The sequence below is a fragment of the Martes martes genome, assembly GCF_963455335.1.
Source record: "Martes martes genome assembly, chromosome: 2".
NCBI lineage: Eukaryota > Metazoa > Chordata > Mammalia > Carnivora > Mustelidae > Martes > Martes martes.
The window spans coordinates 112,017,853-112,034,821 of NC_137889.1; the positions used below are offsets into that span (position 1 = coordinate 112,017,853).

General features: G+C 37.5%; 1 protein-coding gene across 2 annotated transcripts in view; it reads left to right on the plus strand.

Annotated features, from left to right (window-relative positions):
* The window catches only part of ANK2 (ankyrin 2), a 226,624-nt gene that overhangs the window by 67,221 nt on the left and 142,434 nt on the right, over positions 1-16,969 (plus strand). The window lies entirely within an intron of this gene.

Here is a 16,969-nt window from a genome sequence, read left to right on the forward strand (position 1 = left end):
ATATTCTATATAAAATTGGATTTTTGAGGCACAGCTTAAAGCTTCATTAGAATGTGCATGCATGACCAAGTTCAACTGTATTTTCTGTTCTTTTCAGATCATTGGGAAATACTTTTTGTTTAATGATTTTTAAAGATCACAAAGTTGTACCAAAAGTACGCATATTTTGATTTGCAAATAGTAGCCCTTTAAAATCTTGGATTTTTAGGAATTAAAACACATGTGAACCAACAAAGTCAGCAAGACACTTATTAACTATTTGTCTGAACATAACCTGGTACAGTATTTTACACTGTAACCCTTTAAAATTTTACATTTAAATAATGTAAGTTGACTTGAAGATATGAATAGCAGTACATATAAGAAGTAGAATTGGGGCATCTGGGTGGTTCAGTGGGTTAAGCTGCTGCCTTCGGCTCAGGTCATGATCTCAGGGTTCTGGGATCAAGTCCCGTGTCTGGCTCTCTGCTCAGCAGGGAGCCTGCTTCCCTCTCTCTCTCTCTCTCTGCTTACTTGTGATCTCTCTCTGTCAAATAAATAAAATCTTAAAAAAAAAAAAAGAAGTAGAATAATAGCTGGACTTGAAATGCAAATCAGCAAAGGCATATCGTTTCAGGAGAGCAAGATAAAGACGTCACTAAGTGGAGACAAACACAGAAGGAGGGCAAATTCCACTCCAAGATAAGAAAAGGAAGGCCATAAAATATGTTCAAGTAATCCAGGAATACTACACGTAGAGATGTAGACTTCACATGAGATTCTATAGTGGTTAGGAACCCTACCCTATCACCTACTATTTGTGTTACCTGGGCTTGTTACTTAACCTCTCAGTGACTATATTTTCCCATCTGTAAAACAGGGATACTAGTATTTACTGCACAAGGTAAATATAAAGATTAAATGGGTTAATACATGGGAAGTGCTTAGAACAGTGTCTGGTCCATAATAAATGTAATATAAATGTTAGCTTTTTTTATCTTAATCATTAGATATAATGGTTTAGCTGCCTAAATTGTTGAATAAGTAATACACGGTTTAGAGCATAAGTTAAATCAGGTTGAATTTTAATTAGTTAATCTGTTATTTTGGCTGATTGACCATTGGAGCGGAGAAGTCATTATGTTCTGGAGGTGATGACAGAGAAAAGATTATACAGAAATTTCATCAATAGTGATTAGAAATCTGTAACTTGTCCTTGCTGTAACACAGGTTCGGAACAAAGGGTGGGAAGCTGAATGATTAGAAAAAGCACTTGCTACAAACAGCAAGAAAGAAAAATGACTGTGTTCATTGAACACATACCATACGGCAAGCACTGTTCTACCCACTGGGGATGCAACAGAGATCTCTACTTTACTCACTTTTGGTCATTAAAACATCCAAATTTAAAAGCATCACTTTTTGTGTGTGTGTTTGGTGTTTTCTTTCCTAATAATTTTTCTATTTTCTGTTATTTTAACATAACTTCTGTTTTTAATCCCAGTATTTGTTTAACAAATTTGCTTCAATATGATTTAATAAAGGGATAAGCTGTTCTTCATCTCTTACACATGAAAAACACATTTTGAAGGCTGAAGATAAATGATTGCTTTACTTAGAAAATTCATTTTTTTCTATTTCAACTGTTAAACCAGGCTACTCTCCCTATGTTTTTTTAGTACATTTCAAGTCCCAGCCTCTTACTGTATTACTTTACATGAGAAGCCGGGAATTCTTGGCCAAATTATCTCATCACTAATATTTGTCATAATCTTTCAATGTATGGAGAAAATTGTTAAAAAATGTAAGTTTTCATAAACTGTTTACCACCTTTTTATCACCTTCTGGTTTTATAGTTAGAAACTGAGGCCAAGCTATCAGATACCATCGGCAATCTAAGACAAGATAAGCCTTCCCAAATAGTGCTGTTTTTTAACAACAGGAAAGGGAAGCACTATCTCCTGATGGATTAAATTCTTTTTTTTTTTTTTAAAGATTTATTTATTTATTTATTTATTTGACAGAGGTCACAAGTAGGCAGAGAGGCAGGCAGAGAGAGAGGAGGAAGCAGGCTCCCTGCTGAGCAGAGAGCCCGATGTGGGGCTCGATCCCAGGACCCTGAGATCATGACCTGAGCCGAAGGCAGAGGCTTTAACCCACTGAGCCACCCAGGCGCCCCAAACCTGATGGATTAAATTCTAATTTTAGACCTTTAAAGGTGCTTCTATGTAAACAACCTGTTGCTGTACTTATATGATTTAGTAAAGATTCACTTGCTACCAAGAAAGGATAAGAATGCTGTTCAGTGCAATGAAGAAACCTTAAGAACACAAATGAGGAGCTATCGCTTTTTGCAGTTAGATCTGTTAAAATATCATCATTTGAACACATAATAATAATTTCTGTCTCAGTGGGCATGACAATTGTTGTGGGCAGGCATGCTCCAGAAAACACATCTGACAGATCAGCTTCGCTGGTTGTTTCTGGGTACATTTTGAAGCCAATTTATCCAGGCAGAACTATCAAAAAATATTTTTGTTTAGAATTTTTAATGGGAGGATAAAGAATGTATACAGCATGCTTACATGTTTTTATGGGTGAGCTTTGAGGGGTGACATCTTCCCTCAGAATTCTTCTGGTACAAATTGTAGTTTCTATATTTTGAGATCAAGAACTTTGCACCCAGCTTTTTAAAGCAGATCAAACACTGATGGAAAGTGTTGCTATAGGTACCTCTAGGTTGGAGTTAGGCAGCCTCTGTCTCAGGAAGGATGCATCTGCCACACAGTTTTCAGGAGCAGCGTGAATCCACCTGGCCACCTCAGATTCTAATTGGAGTTTATTTTCCTGGGTGAGAACTGCCTCTCCTCTCCATGATGCTTCTTTCCATGGCATGTATGTGCCTGAGAGAACTCTTCCAAGGAACGGCCACGCACATTTAGACCACCAACTTCTTCTTCTTCTTCTTCTTCTTCTTCTTTTTTTTTAAATATTTTATTTATTTATTTGAGAGAGAATGAGAGAGAGAGAGCATGAGAAGGGGGAGGGTCAGAGGGAGAAGCAGACACCCCGCCAAGCAGGGAGCCCGATGAGGGACTCGATCCTCGGACTCCAGGATCATGACCCGAGCCGAAGGCAGTCGCTCAACTAACTGAGCCACCCAGGCGCCCCTAGACAACCAACTTCTGTGTGTTCTCTGTCCCCTGTATGAAGATCAAGATTCTAGACGGCAATCTAAATCCAAAAGTTCAGTTTTATTGCATCCAGCTCATTCTGGGTTTTGCTTATCCCCACTAGACCTCTGCAGCCAAAGTTTATTTAGGTCAGCTCTTATACTCTTATCTTCACTGTGGATATATATGTCAACTATACATATATACAAAGTGGGTTGGTTGTTTTTTTTTTTTTTTTTTAGGATTGTATTTATTTATTTGAGAGAGAGAGAGAGAGAGAGCAGGATCAGGGGCAGGGGAAAGGAAGAATCAGGCTCCCTGTTGAGCAAGGAGCCCTAGATCCCAGGATCCTGAGATCAGGACCTAAGCCGAAGGCAGATGCTTAACCAACTGAGCCACCCAGGCACTCTTGTATACAAAGTGTTTTAAATAACCTTAAGTCCTCTGTGAATATGATTGTATTTCAAGGTAAAAATTATTTAAAAAGTGCTACAAAGGACACTAAGCCTGGGCATGTGACTGAGTGGTTCAGGTGTTGTCTATGTGAGTTTTTGTCCTTACATTGACAATAATCGTTCTTTGAGGTTTTATCTTTGGCAAGTTGTGAACTAGAACTTGTGTTAAGCAGCTGTTAAATGTTGAGTATATCACTTGAGGCTGCTTATTTTAATGGGTCTATTTCCTTTCATGGTCTCCCCACTATTCTAACTCCCTACTAACTTTTAAAAGAGCTCAGAGAAGGGCGAATCAGCACACACCAAAACCAACACTTAATAAAGGAAAAGTTCTGTACTAAGGCTTTGCTGCTCTTAAACTTCTCTGTTTCTCAAATGTTACTGAACCTGGTCTTGTTTTAATTTCTATTGGTATAATATGTATAGTATAATATGAATGAAACTTTGGTTATCCCTGTTAATATCAGGTAAGAGGTAAGAATAGCATTATAATTCTGACCACTTTTGAGTGACTGAAAAAACTTACAGCAAATATTTTGCAGAGAAAAGGAGACTGTTACTTAGAAAAATTTAAAAAAAAAATGCTTGAATCCTAATGGAGTGTGTCGATGTGTTTTATGTGTCCACATACTCTCAACTATGTTTTAATTTTTAAATTGGAATACCAAGTACTCCAATCAACTTAAATGAAAGTTAGCATTATATATGCAGAAATAACAATGGAAGAAAACTTACCACTGAATACCTTATTTTGTTTGCCACTCACATAGAAAAAATTATTTTAAAATCTCATTTCTTGGAAGAGAAAATTTATTTCTTTACTGAAAATAACCCACTTGCTTTTTGCTTTTTGTAGTTTAATCTTATTCTTAAAAATCGATTTTATACTTTTTCCTGCAGATGTATCTCAGGGTCATTGAAAAACATATTTTTAACATAAGAGCAAATTCTGCTTTTAATACTTTTATTTCTGTGATATACTTTGTGATATTCCAGGTTACCAGGAAAATGCTTCATTTTAAAAAAATGACAGTAGGGTAAGCTATATTTTAGTACAGATGTCTGTATCAACTAGAATGTCTTAAGTTGCAGGCAAGAAAAAACTTACTTTGTACTCTGGTAATTTAAAAAGGGACTTCCTTGGCTTTCATGAATACAAAGTTAAAATAGGTAAGGTAAACTCCAGTAGTATATTGATTTGTTTCAGGTTTTTTGTTAGTTTGTTTGTTTTTTCCTCCCACTGGTTTACTTATAACTAAGCGCTCAGATTCTCTTCTCTTTGCTGTGATTTCTGCAATGCAAGCTTTTTCTATGCTGGTCTCCTTTGTGGACCTAAGATTGCAGCCATATTTTTTCTTGTTCAGAGTCAAAATAAGGGAGCCTTGTCCCAGCTTTCCAAAAGAGAATCCTGAATTTGACCGATTGGACCATTTTACTTCTTTTGCCCAGACTTGAACCAGTCATTGTATCCAATAGAATGTATTGTGTTGATTGGCTTAAGTTATCTGATACTCTGCTTGGAGCTAGTAGATGAAAAGAAGAATTCAGCTCCATTGGAATTATATGAACTATGCGGGGGGTGGGGGGGGTGGGGTGGGGTGGGGCGGGAAACATAGATACTTTAAGGAAAAAACCAGGATGCTATCAAAAAAGAGAAAGGATATTGGATAGGCATGGTAGTGGGTAGATGCCCTCTACTATATTTTGGATATTCCATTTTAATAAATTCACTTGCTTTCTTCCTTTTTAATATTTTCTTTACTTTAAAATTTTATTTGCTTTTTCCATGATTACTTAAAAGGTTCATTTGACATCTTGTTTTTTGGTTTAAAAATCCAAAGACGTAAACAATATAATGATTCAGTTATAGCTTAAAAGTTTAATGAGGTATCTATTCACTTTTGCAAAGTGAAACATGAGATAAAGACTTTCAGTATTTTGGAATTATATGAGAGTAAGTTAAAATTATTATCAGCCACCTCACCTCCTTTGTAGAATGCAGTAGTGGTGAGTCACGTGGTACCTTTAAATGTTAAACTTGAATAAAGGAGAAATGTACAAATCTGAGTTTTCTATAATTGTCAGGAACTAAATAAATTAAAGGTAAGAGTAAACTGTTAGTCAGCAGCTGTTATTGGGTGTTTATTGTGTCCTCAGGAGAGTTCTCATTTCTGTGGAGGATTCTAAACAATTGTCAGACAGGAAGCTGCTTTTTTTTTTTTTTTAAAGATTTTATTTATTTACTTGACAGAGATCACAAGTAGGCAGAGAGGCAGGCAGAGAGAGAGGAGGAAGCAGGCTCCCTGCTGAGCAGAGAGCCCAATGCGGGGCTCGATCCCAGGACCCTGGGATCATGACCTGAGCCGAAGGCAGAGGCTTAACCCACTGAGCCACCCAGGTGCCCCAGGAAGCTGCTTTTTTTTTTTTTTTAAAGGTTTTATTTATTTATTTATTTGACAGACAGATATCACAAGCAGGCAGAGAGGCAGGCAGAGAGTGAGGAGGAAGCAGGCTCCCTGCTGAGCAGAGAGCCCAATGCGGGGCTCGATCCCAGGACCCTGGGATCATGACCTGAGCCGAAGGCAGAGGCTTTAACCCACTGAGCCACCCAGGCGCCCCGGAAGCTGCTTTTAAAAAGTGTATAGACGACATACAAAGTCAAGACAAACACACAGGAAACAAAGGCAAACAACAGAAGATAATATATAATTTGGTACTAAATTGTATGGAACCAACTATATCCCAGAGGGAAAACCGGAAATTGGCTAAATGCTGTTAAGGAAAAGTTCACAGAGAACTTGAGCCAGGCATTGAAAAGGAGATTAAGGGAAATTCTCTGCTGCAGAGGGGAAATTGAAAGGGAAGACTTTCCACATGCAAAGCTTAGTAACAACATTGTTAAGGGTACAATTAAACTTGGTGAGTGTAGAAATATTGGTAAGACAAGCTCATCTGGAAAAATGTCAGAATATATATTAAAGGTTTGTTCTTAATATTACTATAGGGCAATGGTACAAAAAGTCTTAATCTTCAGTTGTGGTCTGTGAAAACTGATCTTAAATCATGTTCGGTAAAATAGTTCACGTTTTCTTGGTTATTTATCCATGAGGAACTGAAAAGCAGGGATTATGGTAGACTTAGTGTGAATACAGTATTTTCAGTGGTATTTCTGATTGCTAACAATACCCAGATATGATAAAATAGTGTCTGTCAAATAGATTGCTAAGGCACATGGCAAGATAGTATAGTATAAAGAGCATGAGCTTTAGAATTAATTATATGTGTGTTCAAATCCCAGTTCCACATTTTGAGTAGTGTGAAGCTTAAGGCATACTTCTTAATACCTATGAATGTTCATTTCCTTGAGTTTTACAGAGATATATTACTTATTCACTGGAAAAATTCTTACACCCAAGAGAACATTTGGACATTCTTCATTAAGCAGTTCATGATAATTCCAATACTGTCAGTAGGCAGAGTTTCCCTGATTATCTCTAGTGAATGGCTTAGGAGAAAATGGGAGAGGATATTTTCTCTAATTACCAGGTAAAAGCACGGGTGATCTCTGTGACAATTTGATCTCGGTTGAAGGGAAGAGCTGAGGGGAGTGGAAGGAAAACGAGGTTTGGAGTCCTCCAGAGTTCAGACCCCAATTGCACCATTTGTGAGGATGTCCTTGGGTAAATGACTGCCATTGGGGAGCCCTTTCTGTTAAATGACCCTAAGAGCATAGTTGGGATAAAACAAGATGACATAGTAAATACTTCATAAAGTTGAACCTCCTTCAAAAGATTTAGAGCATTAGTCATTTTAATGTCATTTAATAGTTTAGCTGTAATCCATTAAAGAGGACTTCTGGAGAGAAGAGCGTGGTTAAAATAACCTGTACTATCTTAGCCCTAGTAAAGAATTGTCAAGTTCAAATCACCTGAGAAAATTTGTATGATATTTTAATTAATAAAATGCCTTCTTCCCTACCAAGCAAATGTATAATCATATCTTTTGTTCTTTTGCCCTAAGTACACCCCCAGAGTACACAAAATAGTCTTTATTTTTGTGACTACAATTAATACCCATTGGTTTTCTTAAATCCTTTGCAGCTGTGCATTTACAATATATTTAGGGAAATAATTTGAATCATCCTGACCTTAAAGCTGGGTGATAATTTGGGGATGCTTCCCAACCTTATCTCTCATAATGCTAGTTCACTGGAAGAAGATGATACATAGTGTCTGGGATGGTAACTAGAGGAGTAATTACCAACCTGTGCCAGCCTTCATCTTGTGATGAAGAGTTTCCTAGGATGTCATGGCTATGGGTGCTGAAGAATTCTACCCTGTGAAAAAACCTAAATCTTGACACCAAGCTTCCTGCAAAAAGACAATAAGCTTTCATCAAAAGGAGAAGTCTAGTTTTGCTAAGTTCAAAGCCAGAGCTATCTATAACCATTTCTATTTCCTACTTTTGGAATTGGGTATGTAATTTGTTGATTAGTTTTCTAGTAGCTATGAGGGTTATATGTAATACTTTTAGAAAACTGGCAAAATGCACATGGGATTCAGGGTATTATAAAGATTTAAAGCTGTAATTTTTAGAGTCTCTTAGACTATAGATTGTTCCATCTAAGCAAATATACACAAGTGACCTACTTCACTCACTTCTCTCTTTTTAGAAATATTTTATTTATTTTTTTGTCAGAGAGAGAGAGAGAGAGAGCACACAAGCAGGGAGAATGGCAGACAGAGGGAGAAGCAGGCTTCTGGCTGAGCAAGGAGCCCAATGTGGGACTCAATCCCAGGACCCTGGGATCATGACCTGAGCTGAAGGTAGATGCTTAATGAACGGAGCCCCCTCAGACATCCTGCATTCATTCCTTCTTATAAATGTAAAGACTTAATCTTATCCAATTGCAAAATACTATAAAGTAGGGTAACAGATGACTTCCATTGCTTTGTCTTTGTGTTTCACAAAGTTACTTGAAAATAACTGTCTAGGATATGAATTCCTTTCCTAAAGAGAAAGGAAGCAATGTAAAGTATGAGCGGTAAGAGGTATGATTGACACAGTAGAGAGACCATGGTCAGATCATGCATGACCTTGTTGGACATGTATTAGCTAGCAGTTGCTGTTAACAAATCATCTCTAAATATGTGGCTTAAAATAGCAATAAACATTATTATCATGATAGTTTCTGTGAATCAGGAATTTAGTAGTGGTTTAGCTATGCAATCATGGCTCAGTGTCACTCATGAGGTTGGGATGAAAATGTTGACCATCTGAAGACTTTCTTGGGGCTGGAGGATTCACTACCAGTGTGTTTTTTCACTTTGGTACTAGTTGTTGGTGGGAGGCAAGTTGATGCAGGCTGGCAGGTTGGTGCTGGTTGTTGGTGGGAGGTCTCCATTCCTTCTCACTTGAGTCTCTCTATAGACTGCTTGCATGTCATCATGATTTGGTGGCTCATTACCTCCAGAGCAGGTGATCCAAAAGAGGGTAAGGCAATAGAGCAATGACTTTTAAACCCTAGCCTCAAAGTCATACACAATTATTTCCACCATAATCAAATGCACTGGAAGTGAATTGGCCCAAGTGACTTGGCTAAGTTGGCCCACATTCAAAGGAAGAGGAGTTAAGCTTTACCTTTTTTGAAGGAAGGTGTATCAAAAAATTTGAAGACATGTTTTAAACCACCATGGGCATAAAAAGGAACTTGTTTTTTTCTTCTACTTCATTCACTTGCCCGTTTATTTATTTATTTATTTATTTATTTATTGAACATCTACTATGTGCTGAGCATTGTTATGGCACTGAATCAGTCCTCTTAGAGAGGGTGATTCTTGTTTCAAGGCCTGAAAAATGAGAAGGAAAAGGTAAGAGTTTCCAAGCATCCTTCCATCAGCTGTGTCCATTTATCTATTGTTGTCTCCTTAATCTATGTAGCTGGCCAGTCCACTTGGTGGTCTGCTGCATCTCTGGGTTAAAATTTCCTCAACTGTAAAATGATGCATTCCCTTTCAGCTATGACATTTTCATCTAGGAACATAGGACAGTGTCTTTTAGTCATTAAAATATACTTACTAACTTTGACTGCATAAGGCCAAAAGTAAGTACAAATCAAATAACAATAAGTAGTGTACAGAGATATGCTATTTGAAATTTCCATAATCACTTTCCACTCTTTTAGCTTATGATTGATGTGTAAAATTCCCTAAGGTATACCTTACCTAGGTAGTAATGTGAATTGCAGTTTTCTATGGTATTGTCTGGTTAAGAGATCTTTGATTATTTTTTTAAAATAATTTTTAGACCTGTAAAAATTCTCATCAAGATGCATTCCTGCATTGGCTTTTACTCAGGTTGGGTAATTTTGCTTACTGTTTTTCACTATTCACGAGATTTGTTACTAGGTTTCGAGAACAGACTTCCCTAGGTGAAATATGTGCCTGCAGCAAATAAACTGAGAATTCTCATACAAACACTACATTTCTTGAGAGATGGGGGAAGTGAAACCAGAAAAAGAACAGCAAATAACATTTTCTTTTTTGTGGATCTACTGTCTTGGTTTTATGAAGGCCTCCTAATTTCCTCTTAGCTCTGTGTGCTTGGGCCAAAAGTACCATTTTTCATAGTATTAATTGCTTACTCTTTAGTGTATTATATAAAATTGTATATATACAAAACTGGCTCAATGCATACTAATGCCAAAAGAAGCACAAAGAAAATGCTATCAGAGCACTAAAGAGTGAGCAATTAATACTTTGAAGAAAGGTACTTTATGTATATGCACTATATACTTTACATATATGTATATATACTTTACACATATACTTTTCACATATATGGACATATACTTTACATATATATGTAATATACTACAGTATTACATGGAGCTACAGATAATTCTATATACATGTATTCTGTGAACTCTGTTATATCTTCTGCTCATGAGGACAGAAACAGTATTGTATTTATATTTGTTTCTCTTAAGACACCTCATCCAGTCCCAGGGGAAAAACTGTAGAATAAACTTGACCCTATCAAAAAGGCCCTCTGAAATGAATGGTAACATTGACTCCAGTTAAGATTAAGATTAATTTTGTATGATCAATCATTTTAAGTCATCCAATTAATCTTCATTTGTCTGAGAAAAAAGAATAAGGTTATATGTGCTGACAAAATTAAGTCTGAAAAGTTAAGAATATTAAAAATTGGTAATGTTGATAATTCTTACAATTTTGGTCTTTTTTTGAAACATTGATTCTAAACCATTCATTACTTTGCATATGGACATTATTTGTCTCTGTATAATTTCTATGAAATGACATACAAATATCAATAGGTTGATATTTGATTTTTGATGTTCTGAAAAGCTTCAATAAATCCACAGTTGATAGGTAGATATCTAAATATTAGTTCACATTCATTCCATTTTCCCAGATAATCCAATTACCTAACGAAATTCTCACCAGTGGGAAAAATCTGATTACTGGTTTGTAGTTATATCACTAGTGAAAACAGGAAAAACATATTTTGTAATATTATATGTAGTTGAATTCTTGAAACACAGCATAATTTCTGGATTTGAAGAAAACTGTTATAAGTTCTCAATAAATCAGAAATTTTATCAAAGATGATCAGTCAATCATATAAAGTAAAACCACTTTTAATCTTTAAGTAGAATATAAATACATAAATAATTATATGTAATCACATTTTTAAATATCAAAATCAAATTAATATTCCTAATCCTTACTTCTCAGCTGGATTATTACAAAAGTCTTATTTCTACTTTTCCAGAGTATACTCTGGCCATTTTCCAATTCCTCCCCACTCCTGGCAATTCATCTCTTTAAAATGAAAATGTGATCATGCCAAACCTCAGCTTAAAACCGTGATTCTCGAGGCTTCAGAATAAAATTCAGACTCCTTAGCATGGCACATGGGAACTGATCCCTGCTTGTCTCAGCCTCCTCCTCCTACTAGTCACACTGAATTATTTGCCGATCCCTAGATGTTCAGTGTTTTCTCAAGGGGTTTCTGATGTTTGAAATCCCTTTCCTGTTTCTATGCCTCACGTCAGCTTTCGTGATTCAGTTCAAACCAAATCACTCACCGTGTCTACCAAATGTCACTCCTAGTGACTTCCTTTGGATATAATTTCCTCATCCAGCTAAGTTCTGTGCCCTTCAACATTCTCTCTTTTTTTTTTTTTTTTAAAGATTTATTCACTTGACACAGAGAGAGAGATCACAAGTAGGCAGAGAGGCAGGCAGAGAGAGGGAGAAGCAGGCTCCCCGCCAAGCAGAAAGCCCGATGCAGGGCTCGATCCCAGGACCCTGAGATCATGACGTGAGCTGAAGGCAGAGGCTTTAACTCACTGAGCCACCCAGGTGCCCTCAACGTTCTCTTTATACCTCTCGCGTAACAGCCTCTTTTTCTTCTCCTTCTCCTCCTCCTCTTTCCTCTCCCTTTCTTTTCTTTTTCCTTCCCTTTCCCTTCCCTCCCTTTCCTTCCCCTCTCCTCTCCTCTTCTTTTCTTTCTTTCTTTCTTTCTTTTTTTTTTTTTTTAAAGTAAGCTCCATGCCCAGCATGGAGCTCAAGACAAGGCTTGAACCCAGGACTCTGAGATCATGACCTAAGCTGAAATCAAGGGTCAGATGCTTAACTGACTGAGCTACCCAGACACCCCACTTCTATAACTTTTTTTTTTTTTTTTAAAGAAACTAATTCTATGTGAGTTCCCTGAACTGTAACAGATTACTTGTCCATCTCAGCGTCTGGACTGCGAGGTCCTAATTAACAGGGACTTTCCTTTCGTCTCTGAATCACTATGCTAAACCCAATGCTTAGTGGTAAAGAGCCACCAAACACATTTTTATTGAATAAATATAAATGATGACAAATAATAATTTGCTATGGAGAGGAATAATGTTCAAAATATTTAATAACCAGTTGGTAGAGGCACCTGTTGGTCACACTGAAACTACTACGACAGCTGATAATTTTGTGGTCGTTAGCATCTTCCAAGTTATCAGCCCAGGTTTTAGATGTCTTTGACTTTTTTATACCAACAGGGAGAAAATACATATACTTTTGTCCCTATATGCAGCCAGACTACTTTAGAAAGAATATAGACATAATGCATTGGAAAGCGCTTGCATGCATGAACACAGGCCAAGAATCCTGTGTTGTTAACCTATTTATATGCAGAGATAAAAGCCTTCCTATAAAATGTACGGTGCTGTTAACAGGTTGCCATGCCCTGTCCCAATTACCCAGAGGCAGGTTTCACATTCTCCGGCCAAGTCTTTCTTGTTAAGTAGCATCAGTGAGTTAGGAAAGGGTAATTTCCCTCATCTTTAGCACCTGTGGTAAATCTTTATCGCCTTCTCACTTCACATATTTGGTAATAGTAAATAGCTCCCTCCCTCACCTAGCCAAGATGTTGTCTTGGCTCCTGCTTCCTTAATCTTTTAAATACACTGTTGCAGATACTACAAAAGCTGATTATCCCCTTCCTTTCATTCTTGTTTTCTACCACTCCAAACCAGAGTAGGTTTGGTCCACTCTGCTCACCAGAGTGAACTCTCTGAAATGCAGATGTGATCACAGTACTTCTGTCCCAAACCATTCAGTTGTTCCGCATCACCTCTAACAGTGTTCTTCAGGTAATTTCAAAAACTGAGCTTTAAAAAAAAATTGCAGGTGCTTTGGCTTCATACATGGAGACTCCAGTTCAGTAGGGGACAGGGTGGTGTCTAGGCATTCGTACAAGTTTCCTCAGGAGATTCTGTCACAGAGCCAGGCTGAGGATCACACGTCTGTGGGATCAAGTCCCAACTTTTATACAGGGAAGAAGACAATTCATGACTGCTTTCTGTCCTTTGGTTCACTTGTTAGCTGTGAGATTTTGGCCAAGTTACCCAAATGTCTGAGCCTCAGCTACCTCATTTCATTTTTTTAAAAGATTTTATTTATTTTATTTATTTATTTGAGAGAGAGAGAGAAAGAGAGAGAGAGAGGATTTATTATTGAGAGAGAGTGGGGAACCCCATGCAGGACTCAATCCTGAGACTCCAGGATCATGATCTGAGCCGAAGGCAGTCGCTTAGCCAACTGAGCCACCCAGGCGCCCCATCAGCTACCTCATTCCAGATGGGGATGATAAGGGCACCTGGCCAGCTCAGTTGATGGAACATACAACTCTTAATACGGGAGTCATGACTTTGAGCCCCACACTGGGGGTAGAGTATACTTAAAAAAAAAAAAAAAAAGTAGGGATGAGAGTACCAAGGTTGCAGCACTATTCTTAGTATTAAAGATACTATTAGGCCATTTAATTTATCATCCAAACTGAGATGCTATTAATAATTACTCCAGGATACTATACTTAAATTTAGACAGTCCTAGGCAAACAGAGGCACACGATCAATGTAATTTGAGGTGACATATTCAAAGCATCTCTCACAGTGAATTGCAGATAGCAGAAGTTCAATAAATTATTTTTATCATTCTTGAGATATACATCCCCCCCACTACTGAAAGCCCTTGTGTACCGAAGCCCAAATGTGATTCATGGTATACTCTAACCAAGATCCTGAATGTTTGCCTGTTGCTGCCCTTCTTCCCCTCCCACATGTACTGTTTGTGGATATTCCCCCCTTTTCTCTCTCTACCACTAGCCCACTATTAGCACTTCCAGAGCCCAGGACATGAGTGAAAAAGAGACCCACTTACAATATAGTTTTTTAAATTAAGAGCTGTATATCAAGCTGTATATCAAGCTGTTACATATGTATCTCTTATCTTTCCACATTGACAAATATATCTTTATAACAACATGATGGGTCCAAAATTAGACTTCTTGGAAACCTTGGAGTTCCATGCAGGATTGTGGCTGGGGGTGTGCGGATTCTACCCCTGGGCCTGCAGCCGGTTCCTCTTCCTGGCCCATCCCTGGCTCCATCCATACCACACGAGCATCATGTGGATGGATCACGTCCCCTCCTTCCATCTCCAAAGCCAGCTGTATAGCGTCTTCTCTCCTCTCTGACCTTCTGCCTCCCCCTCATTAAAAACCCTATGATTCCATTATACCCAACTGGACAATCCAGGATAATCTCCTCACCTCAAGATCCTTAATTTAGTCACATCTGCAAAGTTCTTTTGCCATATCAGGTAACATTTACAACTTCCAGGGATTAAGATGAGGACGGATTTGGGGACCATTAGTCAGTCTGTCACAGGGTGGGCATGGCAGCAGACCCTGGAGAGAATGAACCCAAAGATGGAGTCTGCCACCACACAGTGGGCTACATAAACAAGGATTATGGGTAGCTGCGTGCCTGGTGTTTGGTCTTGACGTAGGGGAGCTGTAGGATCAGGGTGGGCATGTCCCCCTGGGCCCCTGGATCTCCAGCCCTACTCAGCTAGAGGAGGCCTCTCTAGAGCCCAGGACCCAGGGCAGGAGCCTAAGAAAGGTACATTTCTTTTCCCTTTTGATTACCACAGACCATCTCCCTTTCTCCTGATCTATACACAAGATTCTGTCAGAGGAAAACATGTAAGCAAATTGTTTTACTCTATTAAAAGTTCTTCTTCTTCTTCTTCTTCTTTTTTTTTTTTTTTGCATCCTGCCTTTTACTTGTCATGAAAGAGCCCCATCCCACACCCACTCATTGTTTTTAACCGTCCTCACTGGCTTTCCCTTCCTTTGAATCTCTAATTCTGTCCTTCCGCCACCTCTTCAGTGTTCTTAAAATACCCAAGATTTCACCTGTTTGCTGTGTCTTAAAAAATATGCTATCCAGCCAGCAAGTTATTCCTGAATCCTACAAAATTGTCAATTCATTCCTCTTACAATATTTCTCAGTTTTAAAATTTCCTCCTCCACTTGAAGCCTGCAGATTTTCTTTATAATCAAATTTAAAATGTCTTTTCTTATTCTACTTGTATACTCTGAATTTTTATATTTGCTGGGTCTTGGCCATTTTAAATAATGTTTCCACACTTATGCAATGCATATAGAAGAAGTTTTCAAAATAGTTATTTTTCTCCTTTTAAGTTTTTGAAAATCCCTGAAGTCTCATTTGTGTTTTTGCTTATTCTCATTAATCTGTGGAATTTTTAAGGGAATCAACAACGTTTAAGACTCTGACATTGTTTTGAGAGAATTATTAGATTTGAGAGTTTATGGATTACTTCATGTTTTGTATTTTGTTCTTCCAAAGCTTTACTTTTTTTTTTTTTTTTTTACATGAGGTATTACCTATTGCAAAGGATCTGATAAAAAAAAATTGCCAATTTAAACTTAATTTTAAGGGCACCTGGGTGGCTCAGTGGGTTAAGCCTCTGCCTTCGGCTCAGGTCATGATCCCAGGGTCCTGGGATGGAGCCCCGCATCTGGCTCTCTGCTCAGTGGGAAGCCTGCCTCCCCCGCTCCCACCCCACCTGCCTCTCTGCCTACTTGTGACCTCTGTCTGTCAAATAAATTTAAAAAAAAAATTAAAAAAAATAAACTTAATTTTAAACTCAAGTTATATAATTTCAGTGATTTATTTAAAACTATGACTACACAATATTGTTATAATATTACCATAGCATATGCTTCATGAGGGCAGTTGTCTGTCTTATTACTGTTATCCCAGTGATAGCCCAGCTACAATGGTCAGATTTTAGTAAATAACTGAATAAATGAATATAGGAATTCATGAATGATAGAATTTCAGAATAGCTTTAAAAAATAGTTCAGATGTTCAAGATAAACCATCGCACTTTAACTGGAATACTGAAATATAGGGATATAGGGGTTTTTTTTTTTTTTTTTTTGAAACTTTTTCAGTCAGAATTGCAATCACTCCCAGCCATTCTGGGATGAGCAATTAATTTATACCTTTAAAGGTACTAGCTAAACTGTGTACATTCAAGATAATGGTGGTCTGTTTACATAGTTTATGAATTAATAAATACAGATGATATTACATAAATATTTTATAAATACACTACATATAGTGAGAATTGGATTATGTTATAGGATTATATTAGGATACTAGATATTTTTAGCTTTAACAGTGTTAGGTGATGGGAATGTAAATCTCCGGAGCTGAAATGAAGACAGGAAGTGAGGGAAATAGGCTTCCATGTCACTTTGAACTCATTCTTTGAGGAACTGTGTGTGGGAATTGGTTCTACTCTGATTGCAGTTAGTTTTATAATAGCAAATATATGTATACTTTATTGTGGAGGTAGGTTATATGTTTCATCATTTCAAAAGTTTACTCCACAGTATTCTTCTTCCTTGTCTGGTATTCTTCCCTAGTTTAAACTTTACAGATGGTTAAAGATGTCTTTTTTATTGTTTGTC